At 44.9% G+C, this 27311-nt stretch overlaps 1 non-coding gene across 1 annotated transcript; it reads left to right on the forward strand.

The window, feature by feature from the left end:
• The first annotated feature begins 609 nt into the window (after window positions 1-609).
• Window positions 610-26231, forward strand: LOC120841404. Its single transcript, XR_006078479.1, has 3 exons — window positions 610-698; window positions 10918-10938; window positions 26151-26231. It is a non-coding gene; the product is annotated as an uncharacterized LOC120841404 (transcript).
• The last annotated feature ends 1080 nt before the right edge of the window (window positions 26232-27311 follow it).

Raw genomic sequence — 27311 nt, forward strand, 5'->3', positions numbered from 1 at the left:
TTATTATGTTACTTCTGCAATTGACCAATACGGCAATAAGCAGCCGAATAGTCGCAATAATTACCGCCCCGCACCCGGATCTCATTTTGGCGCCGGTGTGAGCCAAGAAATCGGCTTCCTTGCGCATATGAAGGTTAACGATAATTTCGCCAATATAAACAAAGCTAAACGTTGCCCGCACAGACGTAGATGTCGCACCAAGAAATTCAAGCGACATTCACATGGGGCATCTGCCCTAGAATTAACTCTACAAAGGCTGAAAAAAAAATTAAGATATTTTCTTTCCACTTTGGATATTTTAAAGGCAGGAAAAAATAAACCATTCACATAATCGTCTTCAGCGCTTTGTCAACTTTGTCGAACGGGGTGCGGGACGCGTTTTGAGCGCGGGTATTCGAGCACTTTTCCGGATTAAGGGACACCATTAATGCGACTCGGCAAGTCGGCAATGCTAAAATAACGCAGAAAAGTCGTATACCTAAAGTGAGCAGCCTGTTTTTGTTCGAGGCTATCTTTCGCTGAAATCCTAAGATATTTTGTGCATTTTCCAGGTAACTTCACACTCATCTGCTCGTACGATTGCCTCAAGTATCCACCGAAGTTGCCAGTTCTGTGCACGGATTACGTGCACCTTCGACTGCACAACAGCAACCAGAGTAACAATCCACTCACCTTTGCCTGGGGTGACAGCCCGGATTGTAAGCAAGTTATAACTTCCTGCACTTTACACTCAGAAACGCTCTATGTCGGTTCACGACATTAGCGTTGAAGCATCAGTGCCCTCCATGAAGAAAGTAACACTCCGATGTCTCAAGCACGAGTTCAAACAAATTGACGAATATACACGCAGCAGTTTATATCATTTTTCGCCGGCCTACTCCGGCGGCCCCGTATTACTTGGCGGCAAGACGTGATTGCACACCGGCTTTTGGGTGTAACGTTCGACTGCATACACAGCGAAGCATTCACGTTGTGAACATAAGGCATATTTATATTTTCATCTCCTTCAACAAAACACCATTGCGAAATCATACAGAAAGTAAACGGAAACGACCGTAGATGACAAAGAGTTAGAGTGTTCGTGCCGAAATTTTAGCAGACGTATTAACCAGACTTGGAGCGCCTGTTCAACCGCCGACTGTCTACGTCATCGATTAAAATAATCACGTGGCAGATGGTAATCACAGCTAAGTAAGCACTCGGTGTTCACCGACCATGTTGTCGCCCCGAGCGACTTAGAAGTAGACTTAGAAACTAGCCAGGGGACGGCTAGTTTAGCCAGTGTTTAGCAGGAGACTAGCGGCTCAGCGCTAGAGTTGTCAAATTTCATAAAATTTTGAAAGGCGTGAAAAAAGAAAACAAGTTTTTTTATGTTTTCTTTTCAGAAAAATACGAAAAAATTGAGAAAAAGACGGTTACGCACAGAGCTATGAAAAACCCGACACATTTACTTCGCTAGCACTGAAACAAATTTAACTGTTACATTACTGCACTACAAAAGTTCTAGACTCCAGCAGAGCTTCCGCCGGTTTCAAAATTTGGTAATGATTTCAAGTCAAGGCATCGATTTCACACGAAAGCATCAAGACTGACAGTTATATCAAACTGTGTCCGATAATTCCGATTCATTTCCGCATGACACGTCAATGCTTTGCTGTGCAGAGGATGAAGCCTTCAATCATTCAGGTTGGAGTGCACGTACAGAAGTTTTTGCATGCGATCTTCTGCGAGCCTGTTGTGTAGCTTGGTGCGCACATTTCCAATCTTTGACCAGTTACTTTCACAAGCCGCAGAAGACGGGGAATCTGCAGTACGCGAGAGGCGAACACACTCAAGGGTTAGTTGAAGCAAAGTCCTTGCCACCACTTAGATGGATCCAGGTGCTTCGCAGACTCCCAAACTCCTTCTTTTGACCAAATTCCCTTGCAGGTCCTGTATTCAGCGACGTTAGACAGATGTTTCTCGACGTCCAGAGAGAGATGGTCTGCTTGTTGGGAAATCCAGTCAAACGTGAGAACAATCTGCCCGTCGCCAAGGTTCTTGCCACGGTACCTTGGGTCTAGGAGATTAGCAGCGATGTGAACGGGTCGCACACGAAACTCCTCGCGCCCCCTGATTAGACGCATTATGTGAGGCTGTTCTTGCGTCAAGGCGCTGGCTTCCAGCCTCGCTGTGATCTCTCCGTTGATGAAATGAAAGATTTCCAAGACCTCCGATAACAAGGCCTAGTCAGCATGTCCAAGTAGCTGCGATGGTCTTTCCAGACACATTCTCATCCGAGATGTCCTGGTGGTCGCCCCGATATCTTTCATGATTACAGTCGCTTGCAGTGCTTCCTCGTTATTGAGAAGGCTTTGCTACGAGAGGGTGGCGCCGCCCCATCTTGTCTTGCTAGCCAATTTGAGCGTTGTAAAATTTCCTTTGCCGTATCTTGACTGCTATTTTTGCTGGAGCGCAGCAGCAACTGCCGGAGTTTGTTTCACATATTTGAATGTTTTCCTGGATGTCTCATAATTTTCTTCCAAAACTTTCAGGCGAATGATATCGTTGAGGAGCAGGTTTAGTTCATGGGCTGCACATACAATAGTTGCAATGTGTGGAAATTTATGAACAACTTTCTGGCATGCTGCTTGCATATTATTCGCATTGTTGGCGACTAGGGCAACTACCTTGTGGGGTTGCAGAGAGTGAAAGACGTTGGATATCAGCTTGCTTAAAAACGCCGCAATGTTCCGGTTAGTGCCAGTTTGGACCGATTTGTAGAACACAATTTTCGGTGTAGCGACGCCAAGCTTCACATTTTACACTCCGCGGATGTTGGTCCACCCATCTGTGAGCACAGTAAGGCACGTCGCGTTCATCAGAGTCTCCCGCACGTCTGTTCTTGCACGCTCATACTCAGCGTCAAGCAGGCGGCCGCTCGAAACGCAACGGCTGGGTGGATTGTATGAAGGCCGAAGCTTCTTGAAAGCAGCGAGCCAGTGCTCGTTTTCCGCTAAAAACAGTGGCGTGTTCGTCGCATACACAGCCCTAGCCAAAGCTTCATCAATTTTCTGTTGCATCTGAGGTGTCATTCTGTCTACAAAGGGAAAGACTCGCGGATTTTTTAACTGAGATTTTTCCACTGAGGTACCGGTGCTTTAGTACTCACATGGTGAGGCCTCCGACGAGCTCCTAGATTCTTTTCTTTCGAATGGAATGTCGTACAGCTCCTTCACCTCTTGTGGTCACTTTTTGCAGGACAACAGATGTTTCGTAAGGCGTGTAGCGTTGGGGAAACCATGCGACACATCGCAGTACTTGCAGAATGCTTGCACCTTTTTCCCCGCGAGCGAGTCACACACGTTAAAATATTTCCAAACGTTTGACCGGGGACGTACCATAGCGGACGGTGAAGTACTGCTGCTGTATTCTTCCTTGGACGGGCACTGCTTCCGAGATCTGGGGCCCTAATCTGACACTTGGCGAGAAACTCGGCGAGAAATCTAGCGGGCGTGATTGGCCAACGCCGCACTTGACCTTGGCGCCGGCCAATCAGAGCCGCGGAATTTCTCGCCGAGTTCTTCGCCAAGTGTCCAGGTTAGGGCCCCTGGTGTGGACACTTGGCGAAGAAGTTGGCGGGAAATCCGAAGGCTACGATTGGCAAACGCCGAGATCAAATGCAGCGTTGGTCAATGACGGCCGCCGAATTTATCGCCGCCTTCTTCGCCAAGCTCCGTCGCAGTGGCGAAGCGATGCTGGGTTTCTTGCTACACAGCCAGATGGCGCCACATCCCCTCCGGCGGCGCGCGGCAGCGTTTCACAATTTGTGAGCTCAGCTTTTTGTTTTTTTGTTTTTTTTCAATTTTATTCTGGTTAAAAAACAAAACAAAAAGAAAACTTTTTTCATATATCTTTTTATGTTTTTTTTTAATTGCTTACATCTCTACTTAGCGCTAGTCACCCGTTAAACGTTAATTCTTAGCGCCAGCGCTAACTAAACAATCATAGTCGGTGACGGGTTAAAAGTGCAGGGAAAACTCCTGGCACCCTTTCCCCTTCAGCTGAGCGAATGCCGGAGAAGAGGAGCTTCCACTGAATATGTAACCTTTCACTAACTATAGTGTCTTGGAGCGCTGGGGTACACATCAAGAAAGAATCGGAGTAGAATATGTTGAAATATACTTGTTCAGATGACAGAGGATATTGCTAAATCGATCTAAGCAAGGGACTAGACAACGAGGGAGCTCGCATTTGCTGGCTCTTTCATATTTCTTCATGCCGCGGGCAATGCGGCTTTTCTATTTTCTTCCTTAATTTTTTTTTGACAATTTGTCCTTAAATATAACATTTTACTTGTAATATTATATATTTAAATATGTGGTTTTAGAAGAGGAAACCGCTATTCACATAGTGACGTTTAGTACGCGCATGTGTGGCCTGTCGTGTGATGTATCTTCCGCATATCACTCATAACTTGGCAATCACTTTGCCTACTTCTTGTTCGTGAAAACAGCAGGGTCTAATCGCTGCTTAGTCGATGATTCTTTGCTTTCCTCGCGACGTCAAGAGAAAGTTGAGTAAAAGTGCAGACTTTAATGCACAGAGGCTTATGAAAGTATCTTTCCTTTCTCCAAATGTATACAACTGTGACTACCTTTAAAAAAGCGCTAGTGAGTTAGCCCGTGGATACAGCTGTAGGAGTTTAGCTTTAGTTTTCAAAAACAAAAGGCAGAGTACGCTTTTTTTTTTTTTTAAGCGCCGCGTCTATTACAAGCTTGTCGATCGCCTTTGTGGTTTGGCTGCTCGGTCATGCTCAGATCTTACCAGACTCCAAAGCTTTAACGAAGGAAGGAAGCAATTGCGCTGGAGGTGGGACAAATGGCCGAATTCTCCTCTGCCCTCATCTTATCAGTGGCTGTAGCGCGAGAGAAAGGGAGCAAGGTCAAGAATGCAGCTGGTTGTGAGGAGCGCAGGACAGCTTTTAGGTATGGGTTCTAACATGGCCGAGATACTGGCACATTACGCAAAAGTCGCAGGAGTCAGTCTTTTGCACTAAAGTGTACCGAGCTCCGTCATTTCAAAGCATGCAGGCCGACCCCTGACATATATGACATTAAAACATCGGAATTCTCCAAATAGAGCAGCGATTCAAAATGCCGAAAAATTTAAATGTCGAATCAGGGAAATGCCGGAAGTCTAAACACGGCAAAATTAAAATCCGAGAAAAGAAAACGCCGAAAAATCAAAATGCCAAAAGATGAAAAAAAAAAAAAAACGAGATGTTAATTGGCCAAGTCATACCGATCAAACGATTGAGAATAACACAATATGACGTTCAATACCGCCCCTTCCGGCTGCCTTAAAAAACAGGAAGACACTTTTTTTTGTCATATAGAAAAGAATTTGTTATTTATTCCAGTTCAAACATAGATAGCGTGCAATTTTTCGCAAAAACAAAACCTGGAAGTTTTTATTGCCCCGGCTTTCTTTCCCCATTTCCCATCGTAGTTTTGTCTCGCGAGACGAGTGGTTTCAGGCACATGTTCGCCTCTCGCAGTTCTTCAAAACGAAAAAACGAAAAAAAGTGGTAAGCTCGCTCACCTGGATCAGAAAGCGATCCACATCCCCTTGGAAGAGCGCTTTTAATCCTAACTTCTGTACCCTCCTCGATATTGACTGGCACACGTGGAACATGCAACCATGCACGTTCGACGACGGGAGAAGTGACCGAACTGTGTTCATTGCTGCCAATTAAAGGTCCATGCTCGCCAAAGATGTAGCCAGGATTTTTTTCATTTTTTTTTGTGGAAGAGGGGCAGGGGTTGAAGTGGTTAGAGGTCTTTGGCACGGGATGCGGAGGGGGAATGGGGGAGGGGTCAAAATGCATATGTACATTATAGGGTCGGCTCAAATTCGACGAGAAAGAGAGGGGGGGGGGGGGGGGGCGAAGCCACATAAGCCTCCAAGGTCTAAGTCCAAGGCCGGCACAGCAATTAAGCATATCTTCGGAGAGGACCTCGTACGCCACTTTAATTCGTCTCGTCATGAGGCAGTAGACGAGAGGACGCACGCGACCATGGGAAAGACAATCAATGTATTGTGTGCATACGTTCCAAGAGCGTTGACACGGTCTTCACGTGCATCAACCACATTGTAACGTCGTTCACTTGCTTGAGGTTAACGTCCGTAAAAGAGATTAGGAGACGAGCTCCGTCTCCGCATATGCAGTCGCAACGTAGGTACTACTGTCCCTCTCTTGGTCCTGAACTCGCATTCAATGTTGAGTTGCTCTGCAGGTTCGCGTGGAAAGTCCGCTTCTCTCTTTCGTCTAGCGAGCTTGCGCAAGGCTTCGTTTCATTGTATACGTATTCCCTCGAAGACGCTGCTACACTAGCCGTGACTTTCTGTACAATCTACACGGGAGCCTCGTCTGAGCATGTCGTAAGAGCCTTTATATCTTTCTTCTCGCACACGAAGAACCTTAGCATTGCAGACATCCGGGGCGTTACTGCAGCAGGGCAGTATCTTCGAAACGATTTTGTGAACATATTCTGTGAAATGATCGGTAATCAGTCTGGGGTTGCACTCATTTTGGTTTTCAATCCCCCTGTAATGCTTTGTAGCCAAGACATTTGTCAAGCACGTACAAGTGACCATCAAATTTGCAGCTAAATTATTTTTTCTCTTTTGTGAACATTCGGCAACCGCGACCTCAATCATTCCTTTCGTACACCACCAAAGAAACTAATGTTGCGCACTGCTCTGGCATTCTTGCGTATACACTGTGCAGTGCTGTTTTCTTTCTCGTCAACCAGAACTCTCTTGTTTGCCTAATATACATTAAAGATTGCAATAAAACGAAAATTTTATACCAGTTTGATATGCAGCGGCTGGCTGTACTACGCGCAAAAAGCCTTCTGGGGCTACAATGTGCTGTGCATGACACACGCGCGACTATGTGATGGCAATGAAATATTTTACTCTCATGGAAGTGATAGCTGAGTGTCAACTGAAAGAATTCAGATTACATAAAACAGAACAAAAAATTCAAACACAGCTCATACATGTCTGATCACTCAATCATTGGCATTCAGACATGTGTGACGGTTGTACCCCAACCCTGGTCCCGGGATTCCTTTTGGGCGAGAGCGAGTGTGAAGACCGGCGAACAGGTACAACAGGTTTAATTGCAAGAAATCGGAGGGAGGGTCGGTGACACAGGGGCTCACGGTTTGTTGATGACGTGCTCGTTGACGACGGGCAGACCGGGGCTCCCGCGTAGAGTCCGCGTTCTTGCGTTGACCACGGGCCTGTTGGCGACTGGCAGACCGGGGCTTTTGCGTTGACGACGTGCTTGTCGAGGCGTTCAGGACACCGCAGGGGCAGGCAGACTGGGGCTCCCGTGTAGAGTCCGGGCTGGCTGGCGATGGGAGTCGTGGCAGTTGCGTGGAAGGCGTTCGTCAAAATGTTGTTTCCGCCCCAGGACTCAGCACGGCATTCCTTCTTTGTCTTATTCACACTGGCCGCTGGCCACGCGTCCAAAGTCAATCAACGCGCCCGTCCAACTCCTTCCCTCAACATCCCACCGACGGCCGTCGAGTGGCTTTCGTCTTTCTCCTTCTCCTTTCCTTCCATTCTGCCATTGTTCCGGACGGGCACGGAATGCGAAAAAACCCGTATGGTCTCTCCGAGGTTGCAGGCGCGCTGTTTCTTGTTGTGCCACACCCCGGGCCCGCGAGGCACTTATTCTCGGAACACGTGAATGTCACACCCCGGCTTCGCGAAACACCGGCCGTGTCGGAACTCCCGATCGTCACACATGTCAGAGTTTACACTTTTAGGGGTTATGAGATTACAGCATTTTGATTTTTCGGCGTTCTAATTTTTCAAAGTTTTGATTTTTCAGCGGTTTAATGATCGGCCTTTTTCTAATTCGGCATTTCGATATTCGGCGTGGTGATAGGAAACCTCCAAAAATACCGTTTTATCCTATACGAGCCCAACAAAAAAGTATCTCAAATTAAAATAAAATTACTGGAGGATTCATTGGTGGATTTGGGGAATCCGTTAGCATGACCGTGGGGAACGCCACAAACGTCCCTATTTAGGAAACACTAACGCTAACACTTTCACTTGTTTCTGTTCGCTTTCTCTTTTGCTTCCCGTATTTTTGCTGCCTCCTTTTGACCTCGTTGTGGGATCAGTGTTAGCGTTTCTCATAGGGGGCGTGTGTGGCGTTTCCCGAGGGTCATACTAACCAATTCCCCAAGAATCCACTAATAAATCATCCTATAATTTTTACTTTTTTTTTGCACTCTGCTCCTTAGAGTTCGTCGACGCTCTTGGATACGGCCATCCATATCACTCGTGGGAAGTACCACAACCATACCACTCGTGGAAGGAACCGCATCCATGTCACTCGTGGAGTGAACCTCCATCCATCGTCCTAACTACACACACACATCACAGCCCACGCTCCCCTACTACGGAAACCCAGGAGCGATGAACATCCGGCGATAGCAGGGCGGCAACTAAGCACGCCCTCATTCCACCACGCCGCGGCGCAACACCTCCTAGATATCAAAGCCGTAGTGCTGAATGAGATGGCGTCCTCCGAGAAGGCCAACTCTGGGTACAGATTGGACACGAAGGCTGCGTCAACGTTCGGCTCAATCTTGACTCGAAACTGAGCGCTGACGCAGCACTCCTTTTCAATCTGTGTCCAGTGTTGGCCCTCTACGATAAAGCCATCTGGTTCATCACCGCGGCTTTGTTATTTAGAAGGTATTGCGCGGCGCCTCCTCCTCTCTGGCTCCACGCCAGATGAGCCTGTGACTTGGCCGAAAACGAAAGGGCCCGTATTGAACAACACCCGGAGGATTCTGTCAGTTTGTCAGCGCCAGAGAGAGAGGGAGAGATTGACGCATGGTAACGTCAGCGCTTCGGACAAATGGGAGCGTCGCACGGGACAACGGACAAACAAGAGACCGCCGGGTTTTCGTCATAACGACCGTTCTAATGCTAACGCAGTAAAGAAACTTGCCAGCATTATTCTGATGCCACCGGGAAGCACAGAATGTCTCGCGCGTGTATTATGCCTGCGTTATGATTTGCTATGCTTGGTTGCCGGAAGCTTTGGGTGGTTACGGATGCGCTGCACGCACGACACTCTTGTGACCACCGGGCTTATAATAATGATCAAGCAAGTTTAATTTTTTTTCAGGAGTTCATTCAGTGTGTCACGAGCATGTTTTCATGATATATTTTTCACGGGTTTGTGCTTCTTTACTGGGTGTGTGTAAGGCAAGGTCTTGAACTCTAATTGCACTTGGATTGTAATGGGCCACTTGTTTTAACTGAAATACCCGAGAGGGCCGGAAGGTTATCATGCCCTTCACTCTATCATTTGGCTTTTGCCTGAAGTTCTGACGTCATGCGCTTGCAGTGCCATCTCTTGGTACGTTGTGATTCACACCCTGATGTGAGTCCCCGGAGGAAGCTACGCTTTTTTGAAACCAGCTTCTCGCGCCGGAGGTCGCATGCGGGGCTCAGTATGCTGAACGAAGTATCACTCACCGCCGACAATGTCTCACGTCTATACTTCCTTTCACTTCAAGTATGATCCCAATCGACGCCACGATTCGATGGGGTCAGCAAAAGTAGTGTACAAATGTGCACCATCACGACGCTTCTTGCCTGGGAACTTTATTCATTAGCTTCTAAACTAGTCATGCATACTAAAAGCACCGTGATCAAGCAATCTTTTGTGGGATTAATTTAGTTTGCGATGGCAAACGCGCATAAAAAGCTGGCCCCGTGACGATGCACTCTTTGCACTCCTGGATTGTCTCCATCGAATTGACGCGTCGGCTGTGATTGGATTTAAGCGTAATTATGTTGAACGAAATAAGACTCGCCACCTACGGTACCTGCGAACTTAGTATGCTGGAATAGGTATGCCAAAAATGCCGCCTGCGAAGTAAGTATGCTGGAATAGGTATGCCAACTGTCGACTACGAACTAAGTATGCTGGACTAAGCATGACTCGCGGCCAGCGATTGCGTGCGGTCCAAGTGTGTTCGACTCAGAATAACTCGCATCCGACTTTTGCTTGCGGACAAAGTATTCCATGGAATGTGTTTGTATCACAGCCAGCAGTCGCCTGCGCACACAGTGTCCTGGAAGTATGACTGGCATCCGCATAGCCGCCTGTGGGTTATGTACACTGGACTAAGTATGACTAAGCATACCTAGTCAGCAGAGGACCGTCGCCGCCGACGGTCCTCTGCTGACTAGGTATGCTCGACTAAGTATAACCCACCAGCGCCTGTAGCCCGCGGAGTGAGTATGTTAGGGGCAGACTGTAACTGCATACTAAGTAGGCTAAGTGTAACTAGGCTCCGATCGTTGTCTCCAGGCTAAGTTTTCTAGGCACAGTATAAAGAGCCGTAGACGTTTGCGTGCTACTGCAGGCGACCGTCAGTGGCAAGTCATACTTACCTTGCGCTCTCATTCATCTTCTACTTGTGGCGCAGAGCAGAGATGCTCGATTCCCGCCGAGTTTCTTGGGGAATGTCGCCGTTTTCGGCTGTGTGTTCCTGATTACAATCATGTATCAACTGTTATTAGTAATTATGTGCTTTGGGTGCTTATGCATTGTGTGCGACGGGTTAAGCATCCTTCACGCTGCCTCGGCTAGCGTGTAACGCTTTCTCACCACACTTGAGCGTTAAACTTATTTCAGAAATCCAACCCAGAAACATGTTTGCGCTAAAAGACCAATCGAATTACCTTAAATGGACTTACTCAAAAAATGCGTCTCCACGCCAGAACCTTTTGCCCATGTTAAAAAAAGTACGGTTGAATGGACAAAATGTATTTTTGGTGCTGGCACCCTATTCAGGGTATGTATACTATTTGTTTTTCTTTTTACAGATGACGTGCCTGAATCCGAAGGTACGTGTTCCAGAATTATTATTCTCGTATATAATTTTTTGGCAAGCTTGGTGTCTGACGTGTGACTCAGTTAATAATAATAATAATAAGCAGAAGAATGTTACAAATAATTTTATAATTATAATTTCTGAGTGCACATGAAACCCCCGCCGGTCTTCTCTTATGTGCAAAAATACAGGGAATATTCAAAGGTGGTGAGCAGTACAAACAAGATAAAGGTCATGAAGCGAACATACACTGAGCTCACAAAATGCCAACAAGCCCTTCCATTTGCTTCCTGAAAAAAGTGATGTCGCTGATTCGATTTATTATATCATTATACAAGCGAATGAAAAGCGACTGTATATGGGTATAATGCGACTAGAAATACAGGTTAGGAACAGAAAAGGTATATTAATTTCTAGTTGAAAAAGATGGGACAAGCATCATACTATTTTCCACTATTCTATTTCCTAGCTTGTACAAAAAGGTTAGGTCACGGACTTCTCTAGAGTATATTTTTCTACGATTCTATTTCCAAGCTTGTACAAAAAGGTTAGGTCACGGACTTCTCTAGAGTATATAGACGTTGGCAAGAAAAGCGCCTTGGCGCCGCCACCTTGCTGCTGGTGTGAATAGATCGTCTGATAGTGAAGCATCGCTAAGGCCCGTGGGTGCGCCTCAGCAATGCTTGACTCTCAGATGATGTATCCGGATCATCACCACGATGGCGGCGCCCAGAGGCCGTACTTACAAACGCCTTTAGGGTACTAAAAAAACGTTATTAGGAAAATCATGCAGATCACTTTTTGTGACGTCCGCCATGTTAAATTTTCACGTAGTTGAATTGGGGCAAATTAACAAGTCATTTTATTTGCCGACTGGAAGGCACTAGAATGAAGGGGTTCGGGCCATTCTTATCTACATAAACACTTTAGCTCTGGTGTGCTGAGGCAACTTATCAGCGCTTCAAACCCCTTCAGCTCATCAGACCCTCCATCCTTTTTAACCCTCTCACCCTTCAACCGTTTAGACGCCCAAATTACTTCACGCTAGACCAAAAACGCAGTTTAAAGCGTTATTGGAAATGTAATTTTCACCTTGAGTTTTACATGCATGTTACAACTCAAAAAGACGATAAGAACCAACGTTAACTAAAACACGGGCGCAAGTAGCTCTAGACAGAAGTGATCAAACCAAACAGGGACAACCACGAACGCACCACCATTATCTGCCGCTCTTGAGAAATCCTGACCACAGTCATGGTGTCGGAACATCGTGACGTCGCGGTGGCTTCTTTGCCGTTCTTTTCGATCGCTGGATGCTTTTGAAGTTGGACGGACGAAGAGGCGCAAGAAAAAGGAGAGGGGGGCAGGGTGCGTTGAGGGACATTGATCCGCACATCTAAACTGCTCTAGAAGATGGATCCCACGCATGGACGGGAAGCCACCACTGAGCGCCCGCTCGTTTGAAGCGCATTCATTTTCAGCTCGTTGACGGTGAAAAAACAGGGTGACCAGCTTCTGATGGAGGCTGTATTTCGACTGACTCAAACTGGTTCTCTTGAAAGAAACAGCTAAAAGTTCCCCTTCCATTTTCCCCACGCATCCTCCCTGCTTCGTGAGCGAGGACTGAGCGTCCTGGGGCGTCGGAAAAACGCCATCTCTTTCTATCTATTTCTCAAATCCAGCCCGCGAAACACAAACACATAGCACAGAGAAACAGCAGTAGAGGACAGGGGAACGTCTCCAGAATTTCCAATGCTCATTGAGACCGCCAGGTACAAAATGATTAAGCGGCTTCACCGGCGCATATATGCTGTGGGGTCACTTGATCTTTCTCACAGACACGTTACGACGACTTTGAAGGGTGCTGTTGTTTCGCGGAAAGGATTGAGACAGGACCCACAAGGCCTCTCGAAAACCTGTGGCAGTCTCCTACCAACTTTAGGGATTCCTAGAGCGTACATGAGGCCCCTTAAAACACTGACGAAATTCTCAAACCCGTCAAATATTTTAGAGCGCGGCTCCGAGGCGTCCGTTTCCGGCTTGGGCGGCGTCGCCTTCGTTGTAACCGCATGGTGCATTATGGGAAATGTCCCATAATGCACCGCGCGGGGAGGAGCAGAAGGGAAGAGGAGGGGGGGAGAGGAAGGAGGACGAGGAGGAGGAGGAGAGAGGACGAGGGAGAGGGTAGAGGGAGGAGAAAGAAGGAAGAGAGGAGGGGAGGAGGGGGAGGATGAGGAGGGGGAGGAGGAGGAGAGGGATTGAGCTTGAAGGACGAGGGGAGAGGAAGGAAGGAGGAGGAGTATACCCTCCCTTCAGTAACTTTCCCTCCTTCTCCTGAAAAGCTGCGCTCCAATTCGGCATTACAGGGTGTTGTAAACGTCTAACTTTTAGATATATAGATAGATGATATTTATTGAAGCATGGAGAGGTAAGCCGGAGTTCTTGCTTTCTCTGGCTGGCAACTCCGTGGGGAAAGGTAGAGGGGAATAAAGACGATTAGAAGAGTAAGACACGCGCACATACACCACACACAAAGGTACACACTCAAAGTTGATCGATCAGTCCGGTGTCTTCGACAAACTTTTGTAGAGCTTTTAAGACGATGCGTTGATGCCGCTTGATCTTCGGTGGGCCTAGGACTTTTTTTTTTTTTTTAATTGAACGGTCTGGGGTCCGGCTGGTGAAGTCGGTCTTAAAGGGTGTTGTAAGCGGCTTTCATTTTTCTAAAGGGTGCGTCAAAACATTTCAGATGCCGTCGTGATTCTCGAACAGATTTTCAAAAGGATTTGGTTCTTCTTTTTTTATCGTGCTTTTAGAGCGCAGCTCTTAGGCGCCAGTTTCTGGCTTGAACGGCGTCGGCGTCGCCGTCGCCGTCGGCGTAACCGCGCGGTCAATTATAGCTAAATTTTCCCAAAGTAGCCCGAGGTCCTCCCGAAGGACCTCGGGTTCCTTCGGGAGGACCTCGGGAGAACCTGGGGTTCCTTCGGGACGACCTCGGGAGGACCTCAGATTCCTTTGGGAGGACCTCGGGTTCCTTCGGGACGACCTCGTTTTCCTTCGGGACGACCTCGGGAGGACCACGGGTTCCTTCGGGACGACCTCGGGAGGACCTCGGGAGGACCACGGGTTCCTTCGGGAGGACTTCGGGAAGACCTCCGGTTCCTACGGGAGTACCTCGGGAGCACCTCAGGTTCCTTCAGAAGGGCCTCGGGAGGACCTCGGGTTCCTTCAGGAGGACCTCGGGTACTTTCGGTGACCTCGGGAAGGGGGGGTCACATGACCCCCCAGGTCACGTGACCTCCCCTGAGGTCATGTGACCCTACCCCCCCCCCCCCCCCCTCAGTACCCTTCCCTACTCCTCCTAAAGAGCTGCGCTCTAATTTGGCGTTACAGGGAGTTGTAAGCGGCTTTCACTTTTTTTTATTGCAGTTACTTTTAAGATTTGTTCCTAATTTTTTGTCGCCGAACCGATCTACACAAATTTCAACAGGGCGACTGTCACAGGAAAACGGTCTACCTTCAAAATAAAATTGACGTCCAAAATTGCAGTCGTAAACTCTGTAAATTAGCCTTTTCGGCACATCTTCAACTTGGGTTGCTCGAGTCCTAGATAATGAATTTCGGGGAATGTAGCAGGTGTCTAACATTAATTTAAATAAGGCACAGTACAGAAGAACAACTGACGCCAGGTTCTTGAAGTGATGTGTAATGCATATGATACTCAAAATACTTGTCAGTTTTCCTATAATTAGAGACACATGAATAGCAAATCTCAATGCGGTATCTATATACATGTCAAGGTCTTTTACAACAAATATATGTGTGTCTAGCGTTCGTCCCAAAACGTAATCGTATTATAACAAAGTGACGTCTGCACATTGACCAGACATTTGTTTTCGAAGTATTAATTGATAACATGTTGGCTGAACGTCGTTCGACTATCCGAGATATATTTTACTGCAAAACATGGCAGTCAATAAAATAAGGCACATTATTGAAAAGCATACGATTATCATCAAAGCAAGGCATTTTTCACCTGCAAAGCTAAGTCATTCACATATATGAAAACAAAACGAGAAAAAAAAATGAATTTTTGGACGATACCGGAAGTTGAACGAAAATGTTTGAATACTGTTGTGTGTGCGAATTCTGTTTGGACGTTAATATAAGTAACTTAAAAACCAGGTAGACTGTTTGGTCCAATATATATACAAATAATTTGCAAAGTAACAACTCAAGGTTCGCTTTGTCAAAATCCGTGTACATAACAAAATATACACAATTTACTTGTCCTCTATTTGTAACAATAGGAGCAGAGTAGTTAAAAAAAAAAGCACTGGATTCTTTCAACCGAGTGACCTTTTAAAAACCCGTGCTGGCAACTAACAAACTTTGGTTGAAATAAAACAAAATTTGGTTTTAAATAAGGAACTCGAACACTTTATACCCGCACCAAACGGGCAACTCAAATGTCATTTACAACGAATGATACTTGAGCGGGCGGCCAATCAGCGACCGCCACTCCGGGCGTGGCGCATTCCACGCGCTACAGATTGCGAACTGATTCGCCGATCACACAAATGTCATTCGTTGTAAATGGCATTTGAGTTGCCCGTGTGGCAAGGGTATTATTTAGAATACCCGCACCATAAAAATTTTGGGCGGTAGTTAATCGTAAGAGAAGCATCCCAATGTTTTATATACGTACAACGACCGATTTCTTCCATAGATAGGCGAAGATGCCCTATAGCTGGGAGACAAGTGAAAGATGTGTGCCACCTGTGTATGTAAAAGCAATTTACTGCATACTTTAATAATGAAATTTGAAATATTAACTGTGCATGTGAATAACTTGGGTTTTATCCTTTTGATGGCATCTGAGATGCCGTTGCCGTCTATTCAAATAAAAAAAGTTGCCGTAGTTAATTTCAAAATACACTGGGCGTACAATAGGGTACACAGTTGTGTAGCATGCAGCGATATAGCCTGCAAATACATTAGCAATTTTTGAAGGAGAGGAGACATATACAGCGCTTGATATTTGATCGCTGGCTCCAACATATACACTGGTTCTTATTTAAAACGAATGGCTTGTCTCGTAAACCACCAGGGCCGGTTTTCTCGAAGCGATGGTAAACCCATTTCAGTAAACCACGGTACCTAGGAAGGAAAAACTACCTAGGTACTGTAATAAACGGCTGGATATAGAGCAACAATATTTATTTTTGATTGGGCAGTAAGATGCGTCATCTATCGGTGAAACAAGCCAGTCATTTTGTTTATCCTCTTTTTCCGCTGGTTGTCATCGATCTAGTATGCTATTTTAAGTCAAAATATAGTAAGGTTGTACTTGGAGACCAATTTATTTGCTTCCGATGGTACGAAGAAATTTTAGCTACTATGCTATAGTTTGTCGACGAATATTCGAAAATGTAAAAAACACTTCCTTCAATATGTTTCGCCATAAACAACGCATAACTTTCCCGTGTTTCTTCCAGTCTGGCAACGCCGGTGCTGTAGTCTCGTTTTCGTTCCTTGCGTCGCACGTTTCTGCGATTCCGGCTGATCTCAACTGTTTGCCCTCTCTTCCGTTTGCCCAACCGATTCACCGGTGACGAGAAGCTAAGCTTCTCGTCACCGGCTTCTCTTCTGAATTGCTGGCCACCGGGGATATGTAGAAACCTCGATGCTGTCGGCATACGGTCGGCGCACTGTGAACAAAAAAAAATAGTACAATGTCTCAGCTGTCCACCCGGAATGAAGACTTTACTGAGGATAACCCCCTTTCTCCGCAAAGTAATCGCTGCTCACGAGTTGGCGTGCATAGTGTAACAAATTAAACGTCTTAGTATAAATATGTACCAACACTCGTTCGCAAAACATTTTTTTTACTCACCATAAAAGCACTTGCAAGGCTTATGTACCGTTATATGTCTTGGATCTCGGACTGCTGAAGAGTGATGCGTTCGCGGAATGCTGCCGTCGGTTAGCTTAGTTGTCCCTCTGAACTACCGCTTTGCTTGACCGGCTAATAGGTTGATGGTGCGTCATTAATATAACAGCCGGATCGAAATGAATGTTCGTGAGAACCAAGCAGAACTATTAGCCCTCACTAAGCGACGTCGCGGCCAGTTTGCTTGTAGGTACTGCTTCTCCCTCGGCGCCCCTGCTCGCCCAGTCACGTGGCCTAAAATTCCCCGTTCTAGGGACAATAGTTAACTTTAAACCACGGTTTGCGTTCGAGAAAACGGGCCCAGGAGTTTTTTGAGCGCCGGTTTAAGCGGCACTCCACCTGGTAAAGGCGTAAAGGTATATCACGCGAGGTTTTTTTACAAGAACTAAGTAGATACAAAACTCGCTTTACCATAGGGTAGGCTCCTGTCGCTTAAAAAGTCAATGAAAGTGGTCTTTTTTACGGAAATAGATTTTGAGTTCTTAAGAGAACTATTTCGGGTAAATCAAAATTTTAAAAGTGCGCTGTGGCACAAATATTGAATTAGTGTGCTTTGCAACCGACGTAAGCGTTTGAGTTGTTTGCTCGGGGTCAGTTACCGTGAGGATCTTGCACCAGTCTAAATTATGAAAATATTTGTACATGCATCTATGTAATCACCTTCGTGATCGAAGTAGGTATATTAGGCCTGAGGCCGGTCTTTTACGTGGAAGACATAATTATGCGAACGGCGGGTGATGTGATTTCCGAGAGTAAAAGCGCTAAGAACAACGTACAAGCAAAAAAACTACCAAAAACACAAAGCGCTCTTACCATGGGAAATATGGATCATAAACTAGCGCAAGTGCATACCTTTCTACGGGGGAATAGAATTCTTCGGCACTAAGCGCGTTAAAATGGGGGCTATAAAATCAACGGACACAATTGAAGGGCAAGGTCAAGATACTCGAAGCGCTGTTCTATACCTTGTTAAGTCGTACCCGTTACCAAAAGTTCATAAAGGACTGTAACCACCAGGCCTTATTGGTCGTCATGGGGTTGCGATTCGCGATTTTGAGAAACCAATCGAATTCAGGAAGGTTAACGTGTCTATATATCTTCCCTCTCTGCTTACCAATATCGATGTGATTTCTCAACATTTATTAATATTTTATAAAATACTTGACCAAAATGTGGAGGGAAATAATAATTTTCAATAAGGGAACTGAAACTATCCCTTGTCTTGATCTCTATCGAAACACATTCAGAATAAGATACCGGATGCAAGATACAAAGGCCGTTGCCATTCCAAATGCTAATGTCTGTCCCTACTGAATACGCGTACAATCGAGGCTACAAAAATATCGGTTGCCTCGACAGTACGACAGACAGCTACCTTCCGGCCAAGTTTCAGTTTTGTCTAGCACCCAGAACACTGCTTCTTCATAAGCCAAGGGAAACGACGAGTAAGATGGAAACCTATTTCTTAGAAGAAACAACAGTGCTGCCTTCAACGAAGGGCAGAAAAAGGGTTTGAATTCCAATTAAAGATGGACTTGGCTGAGTCTAGAGACAAAGAATGCCAAGTGGCGTACGGGCAGAAAAGCAGCGTTCAGCTCGTCAGGCTCAGCTGTACTGGACGATGGCTTGACTCGAAAGCGAAGCTTGACCATAGCAAATATATCGTCCGTCATACTCCACAATATTCATTCGCAATTACTGGATAATACAGCGTTCAGCCCCGTGGAATAACGTTCGTCGTCACTAACTGTGCCTGGACGTAACATCTCGCCCTCGTGACCCAAGAGGTGACGAAGGTCAATGTTGTGCGTTCAGTGGCAGCCCCGTTGACGCAGAAGAGCCGTGAAGTTCAGGATTCGGCAAAGCCGAAGATTGTGCGGCGACAGCGGCGTCATCTGACCATGACGATTCCTTCAGTGTAATTCCTTCCACAACGTTCATTCATAGCAATTCGGAATCAAGATTCGTATTCTCCACTCAGAAGCACTAGACCTCCGCTGTCAGAATTTCTAGCTTGCTTGCAGGGTTGGGCAGTATCGCCATAAAAATGCAGTGGTGGAACTTCTGCGCCATTCGCGCCAAAATTCGTCAGAACGAATAACCTGCTACGTGTAGCTCCAAAGCCCGTATTTGTGCGCAATCCGCGCAATGTCTGCTCCAAAAGAGTGCTGTTCTCGAAATGGAAACTGGAAGTGTCTGGCACGTGGCATTTAATTTCATTTCATTTCATTTATTATACTCTCAGGGCCCGAAGGCATTACAGAGGGGGAGAGCAACAAGAAGGTTAATTCAATATAATACGTATTAGGCGCACTCAGTAAAAAAGTAATTAGTTGTACTTTTAAAGAGCTCAGAGTCCGTGATAATGGCGATCGACCGGGGAAGGTGGTTCCACTCCTGGGATGTACGGGGAACAAAAGATGAATAAAACGTGGTTGTGATAGAGTTAGGAATGCCCACCTTATGTTGATGATCAAGACGGGAGGAAACATAGACAGGCCGAGCAATTATTTTCTCACGCAGGAAAGAATTATGGTGACACATTTTATGGAATAGGGAAAGACGAGAACTTTTACGACGTAGGAATAAAGGTGGTAATGAGAGAGTTGTTTTCATAGAGGTGACGCTAGTGGTGCGGTGATAGTTTGTGAGGATGAAACGAGCTGATCTGTTATGAACGGCTTCCAATGTAGATACGAGAGTGACTAGTCCGGGATCCCAGACAGAAGCTGCATATTCTTACTTGGGACGAATTAAAACTTTGTAAAGAGTTAATTTCAGTGAGACAGGGGCTAATGAAAAATTTCGCTTGATGTAACCTAACATGCTGTTAGAGTTAGCTGAAATATGCTGATTATGTGTTTTCCATGAAAGGTTAGGAGCTATATGTACGCCTAAATATTTGTACGAAGATACCGGTTCTAGATGAGCATTATTAAGGAAATAGTTAGGACAGTCCTGAGACTGGCGAGACACACGCATGACCTTGCATTTGTTAGTGTTAAGCTTCATGAACCACGAGCCAGACCAACGGTAAATAGCATTAATGTCGAATTGGAGTATACAGGTGTCATTATGATTGAGAATCTGACGGTAAAGTACACAGTCGTCAGCGAACAGAGACACGGATGAAGAGAGATACGTGGGGAGGTCGTTAATATAAATTAAGAATAGCAACGGCCCTAAGACTGTCCCTTGCGGAACCCCTAACGCAAGTTTGACAAAAGAGGAGTTATTGTTATTCACAGTGACAAATTGAGACCGTTGAGTTAAAAAAGACCGTATCCATGCGAGAACGTTATTGTCTATGTTAAGTTTGGAAAGTTTTAGAAGCAAAAGAGTCAGAGAAACTTTGTCAAATGCTTTGGCCAAATCCAGGAAAATGCAGTCCGCCTGAGATCCTCGGTCCAGAATGTGATGTAGGTCATTCGTTAAAGATAGTAGTTGGGTCTCACATGAAAATGTTTTTCGAAAACAGTGTTGGGCATTGTTGAAAAAGTTGTTAGATTCTAAGAAGTTGACGAGGTGAGAAAAAATTATATGTTCAGGAAGTTTGCAAGGAATGCTGGTTATTGAGATCGGACGATAATTAAGAGGGGAATGTTTATCTCCAGCCTTGCGAATGGGTACTACCTTCCCTACCTTCCAGTCTGATGGGAGAACAGCGTCTTGTATAGATTGTTCAAATAATTTTGTTAAAATAATTAAGCAGTATTGTTTAGTGTTTTGTAAAAACTTGGAATTAATACCGTTCACTCCTGCTGAAGATGACAGTTTGAGTTTATCTATGATACGACCGACACCAACGTAATCACGAAAAAGAGGATCCATGGGCAAGTAATCGGCACTCTCTAGCGAAAAGAAATCGTGCATGTTATCAGTAGAGAATGAACCTGCAAAAGTACTATTTAATAAATTTAAACACTCGTCGCTGGCTATACAATCACCATTTGCAGTTTTTAGTGTGATAGATGACTGCGTCTTTTTGTTTATTGTACTTCAGAATTGTCTGGGATTGTTAATCAACATTGCGGGTAGGCTATGAGTCAAGAATTCTAGTTTGGCGCTTTCAATTGCTTTTTTGTACACTTCAGCAGCATTGCGATAACGTAACCAACGGTGCTCGCACGTGGATAATTTTGCGGCGCGAAATAGACGCTTTTTTGTTAGATAAGCGTTTTAAGGCTCTGGTGAACCAGGGTGACTGAGAGTTTCCGATAACTCTCCTTAAGGGAATGTACTGGTTTGTTAGTTTATTAACTTAGGCTTTGAAAAAGCCCCAGTTTTCTTCTAGTGAGCGACTTGAGAAGAGTGATAAATATTCATTGAGGAAAGTTGCAAGGTCAAGATTAATTTTATCAAAGTTAGCTTTGGCGTAATCTCGCATTTGCTTTACATTAGTTGATGGTCCTGGCGATGCCACTGAAAACTAAAAAAAACTTTTTTTTTCTTTTTTACGAATGCCTAAGCACCATTTGCGAAGAGTAGGTCTGCGCGAATATTTGTATTATCAAACAGTAGTTTTATATCATCAGCTATTTGATAATCGCTTCAAAAAGAACTGCGATATTCATACTTTTCTAAATGTTGATCGTGCGGGTTAGCCTTCTTCAGTGTGCTTCTCCTCAAGTACAAGTCACTGCGGTGAAGCAATGCCCGCAGAGCTGACACCGCGATATCGCGACTCGCCTCGTCGTTGCGTACCCGAGCGTTTAGGCGAAAAACACAACTTCAAAAAAGTCTAACGCACGCACACGTCTTTGGTAATAAAAAAAGTGTTTAGTGATATATATATATTGCAGTAAACCCTACAGAATTAAACTGTGGTTTTTATACAAGGGTGTATGTTACGCAGCAATGTTTTAACACTCCGTGTTCATTACTTGTGCTTGTTTTGTTTAAATTCAAGATTGAAGAAAATATTTTCATATAACAAGAAGATCTATAAATGCCCTCAATTAGGTATGGCGGGGCTCCCTTATAGGTTTAATTTTATGTCATATGTATCATTTACTTGCCATATTAATGTAGCCATTGAACTGGCTGAGGTTACGGTCTATACATATAGTTAGATTAAATTTGACAGAGCTCATAAGTAGCAGTTAGAAGCTTAAGAACAACCTTCGCGGGTTCAGCTGAATTTTCGTTTGAGCATGGTGTAACAATAGGGAAAGGCGTCGAGAAAGCTGCTGCAACTATTCAATATTCAATTTCAATATATACGCCCAAAACCACTATTCCCTTCGAATGTGCTTCGAACCCAAAATCCACTATTTGCACATGCCTAACGAAGGGTTATTGGTGTTGGTGTGAACGGTGCTCACGTCGATTGCAATGAATAGGTAGCGCTACTCGTGATCGGTTAGAGTAGTTTTGTGCTCTGCTTAGCTGCTCTGGGAATGGTAGCAGGTTGAATAAGAGCGAGGGCAGCGTGAGACACATTCAACACAAACGTGTCCGTTTGATGTCAAACAGCAACCACCACGTCACCTTGATAGAAACCCTACAAAGTAACCCACATCATCTTTTTTACGTCAAACACAGACCGAACACGCCATCGGTACTCTTACTAGATCTATTTGTAAATTACTCTTGTATCAAAAAATGCAGGTATTGGTGTTCCACGCGCCCCACGTGCTGGCCTCAGCAGTAGTAACTTTTCTAAAGCGAATGCCTAAACAAATTGCATTTTGCGCGCGTGTTCGTCAACGTTTTATTTCGATTATTTACTTATAATCGTTTATACGGGGAAGGCGTGCGCGTGTGGCGCGTGTGGCGCGTGGAACACTAATCCCTCCATTCTCCCTGATGCTTGGATAATTTAGCAATAGGTCGTTAGGTTAATTTAGACATCTGACAAATTACCGGCATATGATTGTACAATAAAAAATAGATATCTCTAGTGGCCAGATCCCTTGTAGATATGAGACTTTAAATAGCCTCCCAACACTCAAACAACTGCAGTTTTTTCCACAGGCTAACTTTCAAAAAGATCTTATAAATCTTTTTTACATGAAAGCTCAAAATCGCCTGCTCCAAAAGTGTGAAGCTTGTGGGTTTCCCCTATGGGGGTACCATTTAGAAAAACAGAAGGTTCCTTGGGTCCGGATAAAGACGTGTTTATTTGACTCAGATGCCACACGCTTGCCCGAGGGCCAACAATGTTGGTGATGAAGGCGCTGTCTTTTTTGACAGGATTGCCAGTCGGAGTTCGCGCTGCCACTATTGACAGTATCATGGAGGGGGAGGATCAGATAAGGATATGAAGGCTCCGTGGAGCAGAGCCTCCCCCAGCGAGAGTCCTGCTCTTTGTATTAGGGTTTAGGGCCGTCTTATATAGCCTGCGGGAATGGACGCGCCCGGAGTGGGTGGGATGTAGGTGGCTCCCCGGAGGGGCGGACGCGTCCAAATCATGATCCCGAGGGGTGTGCCTTCGGCAGATCATCCGAGAAGCGTGAGTAAAAGCCGTCCACCAGGGAATACGGCTTCGGCCTCGCATCCGGGAGGCGCCCCCCCAAGGCGACGTCCCACGGCCTGCCTGAGCTAGGCATAGATAGGGATGCAAGGAACACGTGGTTCCCACAAGCTCTGCTCCAAAACCCGTTGTTCCCTGCTACAAGAGCTGCTCCAAACCACCACTTTTCACTTCCACCACTAAAAATGTTTCCCGATGGCATTAACAAAATACAGAAAAGAAAACGTTGTGTATATATATATTTATGTATCGGGATGCAACATTTTCGATCGGCATTTCAATTTTATTTTGAAATACATCGTTGTGCATCCACTGTACCACGCTACAATTACGAGCCAATGCTACGATTCGGCTAAACCAATCATTTTGACTCTTAATTACAAAAGCGCAAAGGACAAGGACAGGAGAAAAAATGAACAGGACAAGCGCTTACTAACAACTGATTGTTTAATGCATGATAGGAGAAGAACGAAAATATGTATGTCAAAATATGACATACAGGTTGTAACATCAGCTCCTGACAAACTTAAAAACTGTGTCCAAAAATCAACTCCCAGAACGAAAGACAAGAACACTGCTCAGTCCAGCACGCACAACATAAATATATCAACTGCAACGTCAACATCGTTTACGAAATTCCGTGCACATGTGGGAGAGTGTACGTCGGTCAATCTGGGCGCTGCGTAAATGTGCGACTACGAGAGCATGAGCTTTCCCTAAATGCGTCACCGTCTGGACACTTGGCCATACATGCCAGAGACCATAAATGCACTCCTCAATTCAATCAAACGCAAATACTCAAACGCTTTCGCAGCAAGAGAGCTAGGGAAATTTTTGAGGCAAAAACTATAAACGAAAAAGGAGACACGTGCATTAGCACACCATCAATTTCACTGTCTGAGAAAGAGATAGGGTACCTCAACCTTTTTTCTTAATCTGGATGCTTTTCTTTAATTTTATTTTTCCATCAGTCCTAATTTTTCTCAGATAATTTTTAATCATTTTACGTGGGAAAACAATTGGAATTTTAATTTATTAAATCTCCTCTCATTTTCGTTCTTCTCTTATCATGCATTAAACAATCAGTTGTTAGTAAGCGCTTGTCCTGTTCATTCTTTGTCCTGTCCTTGTCCTTTGCACTTTTGTAATTAAGATATTTAACCAACTAGCCCAACAGTTAATTTTAATTTTGACTCTGCTTGATTGGCTACTTTCAACTGTATCGTCAGCAGCAGTCGAACTTAAAGTAAAGCGGTGTGTAGGCGCCGGGAATTGTAGGAGATAGACCGCTCTCACCAGGTAGTTTGAGAACGTTACCGCTGCCGCCAAGCATCGTGGGAGCTGTAGTCTTTCTGCACGCACGACAACCCCGCTGGAATTCTGCGCGAGCAGAGCGCGAGGCAGCATGAGATTTCTCGTCAAATGGCATGTGCCTCCTACGATCTAGAGTTATGGCGGCGTCACGCATGCGTGGAACGCTTGGTGAGATCAATGTATTGATGGATCGCGTGAAACGTGGGGCCGACACTGAGCGACAAGGTAACCTGGCGGCTTCCCCTAACTGTTGATTCCGAAGGGTCACGCGCTCTCCTAAATATTTCTTCTTCTTCATAAGTGGAAGGGGAGACGCAGGGACGCTTGTTGACCACGAGTTAAAAGTGCGACTGCACATCCGCTCCGCTTACCTGGTTTAGCGACGATACCACGACCAAAGGAAGATGGTGTGCGTTGCAGCATTGGCATCACGGAATCGGCCCGATTAAGTTTGCAGCGTTGGCCGCGCTTTCACTAAAGGTGAATCCAATTTTGCACAAGGTGCTGTCCGGCCCACGGACCCTGTACAATAAACTGCAATGGTTCCCTGCTCCCACGGAAACTGTCGTGTCTGATTCCATATGGCTTACAAAGAACTATGATGAACCTCTGAAACATCTACGAAAATCTAAAAGAGGCCATCAGAAGAACGTCTCAGGGTATCACGAGTATAGCCTTGCAAGAAATTTCTCGATACGCACCACCTGAAGGAAAAATAATATATATATTTATGTATAAATATTTTGGATTTATAGGTTGTTTGGTAGACCGCGTGAGTGAAGTGAAAACAATTAACTTGAAATAAATTGCAGCAGCGAAATTTATATGCTAACATGCCACAAAAATGAGCTAAGTATTATGATTGACCTCTATAATACTTAAGAAAAATCTTGGTTCTATAAAAGGTACAGTAGTAATACTTAATTATCCTTTGGCCAGTGGCTTCACAGTCATTTAACAAAATAATACCTTTTATAGCTACTTCAGTTCAATTCAGCCCCGTTTATTAGAGACGAAACACAGGTGCAGAAGACTTGAGAAAAATCCGACAAATGTGCGCCTAACGGCGTTTAGATCTGTGCCTATGGAGGTCGCGAAGTATAAATGCAGAGTACAAATAAAAACCACAGTTGAACGGCACACTGGCCAAAGAAAGTTTTCAAGATTTCTTATTTGACGAACGTTTCTTCAACAATACCTCTTACTTCATTTTAATTCCTCGTTTCCTCGAGTTAAATGTGGACATTTTTATAGCTACAGTTTTATGTTTCTCCTAATTATTGAAAAAGAAATAATTACGCAGCCCCACATTCGCAGGAATGCAAGCATTTTTATATAAAATATATTTTTGAAATTTGCTTGAATTGAGTTCCACACACATTAAAGCCTAAGCTAAACGAAAACTTGAGTGTATGATATGTAATTGCATTTAAACGGTCGCCATACCAATCATACATCTAAAAAAATATTAACCTCCTTTCAGATTCCCCAACTACATGGCATGAAAGAGCGGCGGAGGAAGTGTTCGCCATTACGGAGTCCACCCATTACGTCGGGATGTGGGGACAATACTACTACAGAATAATATATAAACATTATCCCGACATTTACTATTTTAGGGCCTTGAGGAAATATCTCAGTCAGACAAAGATTGTCCAGTACTACGACGGGTTCGCCATCCTCAACAATTATTTGAGAGATGAGATCGCAGACGAAGTATTCGGCAGATTCAATCAACACAGACAGGTGAGTGCATTGTGCATACATTCCTGTTCACGCTTCGCCTGCTTAGTTTAAGGGCACGATCATACATTTATCCCGGACAGGATTTATCACATGTTCCCCTCAAGGTTAGAAAAGGACCACTCTCGAATTTCTCGAATCGCTAAAGAGAGGTTCTACGGAGTTAATTTGCGATCAATGATTACTACCGATGAAGTCATGCACAGCCCCTGACTTCTATGTGGTATTTCCTGTCGCAAATCTGAGGTTCATGGAGGAAGGGTGTAAGTTTTACTGAGTATATTGTTTTATTTCACGAGTACACACTAAGAACCCCATTAACAATTGCATCCACTACTAAGCCGTGTACAAATTGATAATCAGTTTATAAGACTTAAAACAAACTACGTTATTAATTATTTTCTAGAAGATCTGCCTGTTGAACTAATTTCTAGAAATAGGGAAACTGTTCATAAGCCAAACGTCGTCGAACTCGGTAAAGGTTTGAAGGGTGTCGCATTCAAACCTCGAGGTTAGCTGTCCAGACAGCAGTGAAATTAACGGCTTGATCTACGTTGTAAGCAATTAAAATATCCCTCGCCTTTGATCCTATCACCTGCTGCTCTTAAAGTGTCTTGTGCAGATGGAAAGGATATTTCCCTCCTACCTCCTCGATGTATACCGAAGAAAATGTAAACAGAGTTTTTCTTTTCTTTTTTTTTTCTTTTCTGCTGAAAGGAAATTTAACAAAAGAAGCCATGAATGCTTCAGAAATTCGTTGTGAGCAAGTGAGTTATACGTTTTTTTTGGGTTGTTTTTTTACGATAAGAAAAAAGGACATTTAAGACAAACAGACAAGGCATGCTTTGGTCTTTCATCAAAACAAAACGTTTACTGGCTCGACTTCGCCTCCCGAAGCTCG

Source organism: Ixodes scapularis, unplaced genomic scaffold, assembly GCF_016920785.2.
Source record: "Ixodes scapularis isolate PalLabHiFi unplaced genomic scaffold, ASM1692078v2 PGA_scaffold6__148_contigs__length_123643588, whole genome shotgun sequence".
Lineage (NCBI taxonomy): Eukaryota > Metazoa > Arthropoda > Arachnida > Ixodida > Ixodidae > Ixodes > Ixodes scapularis.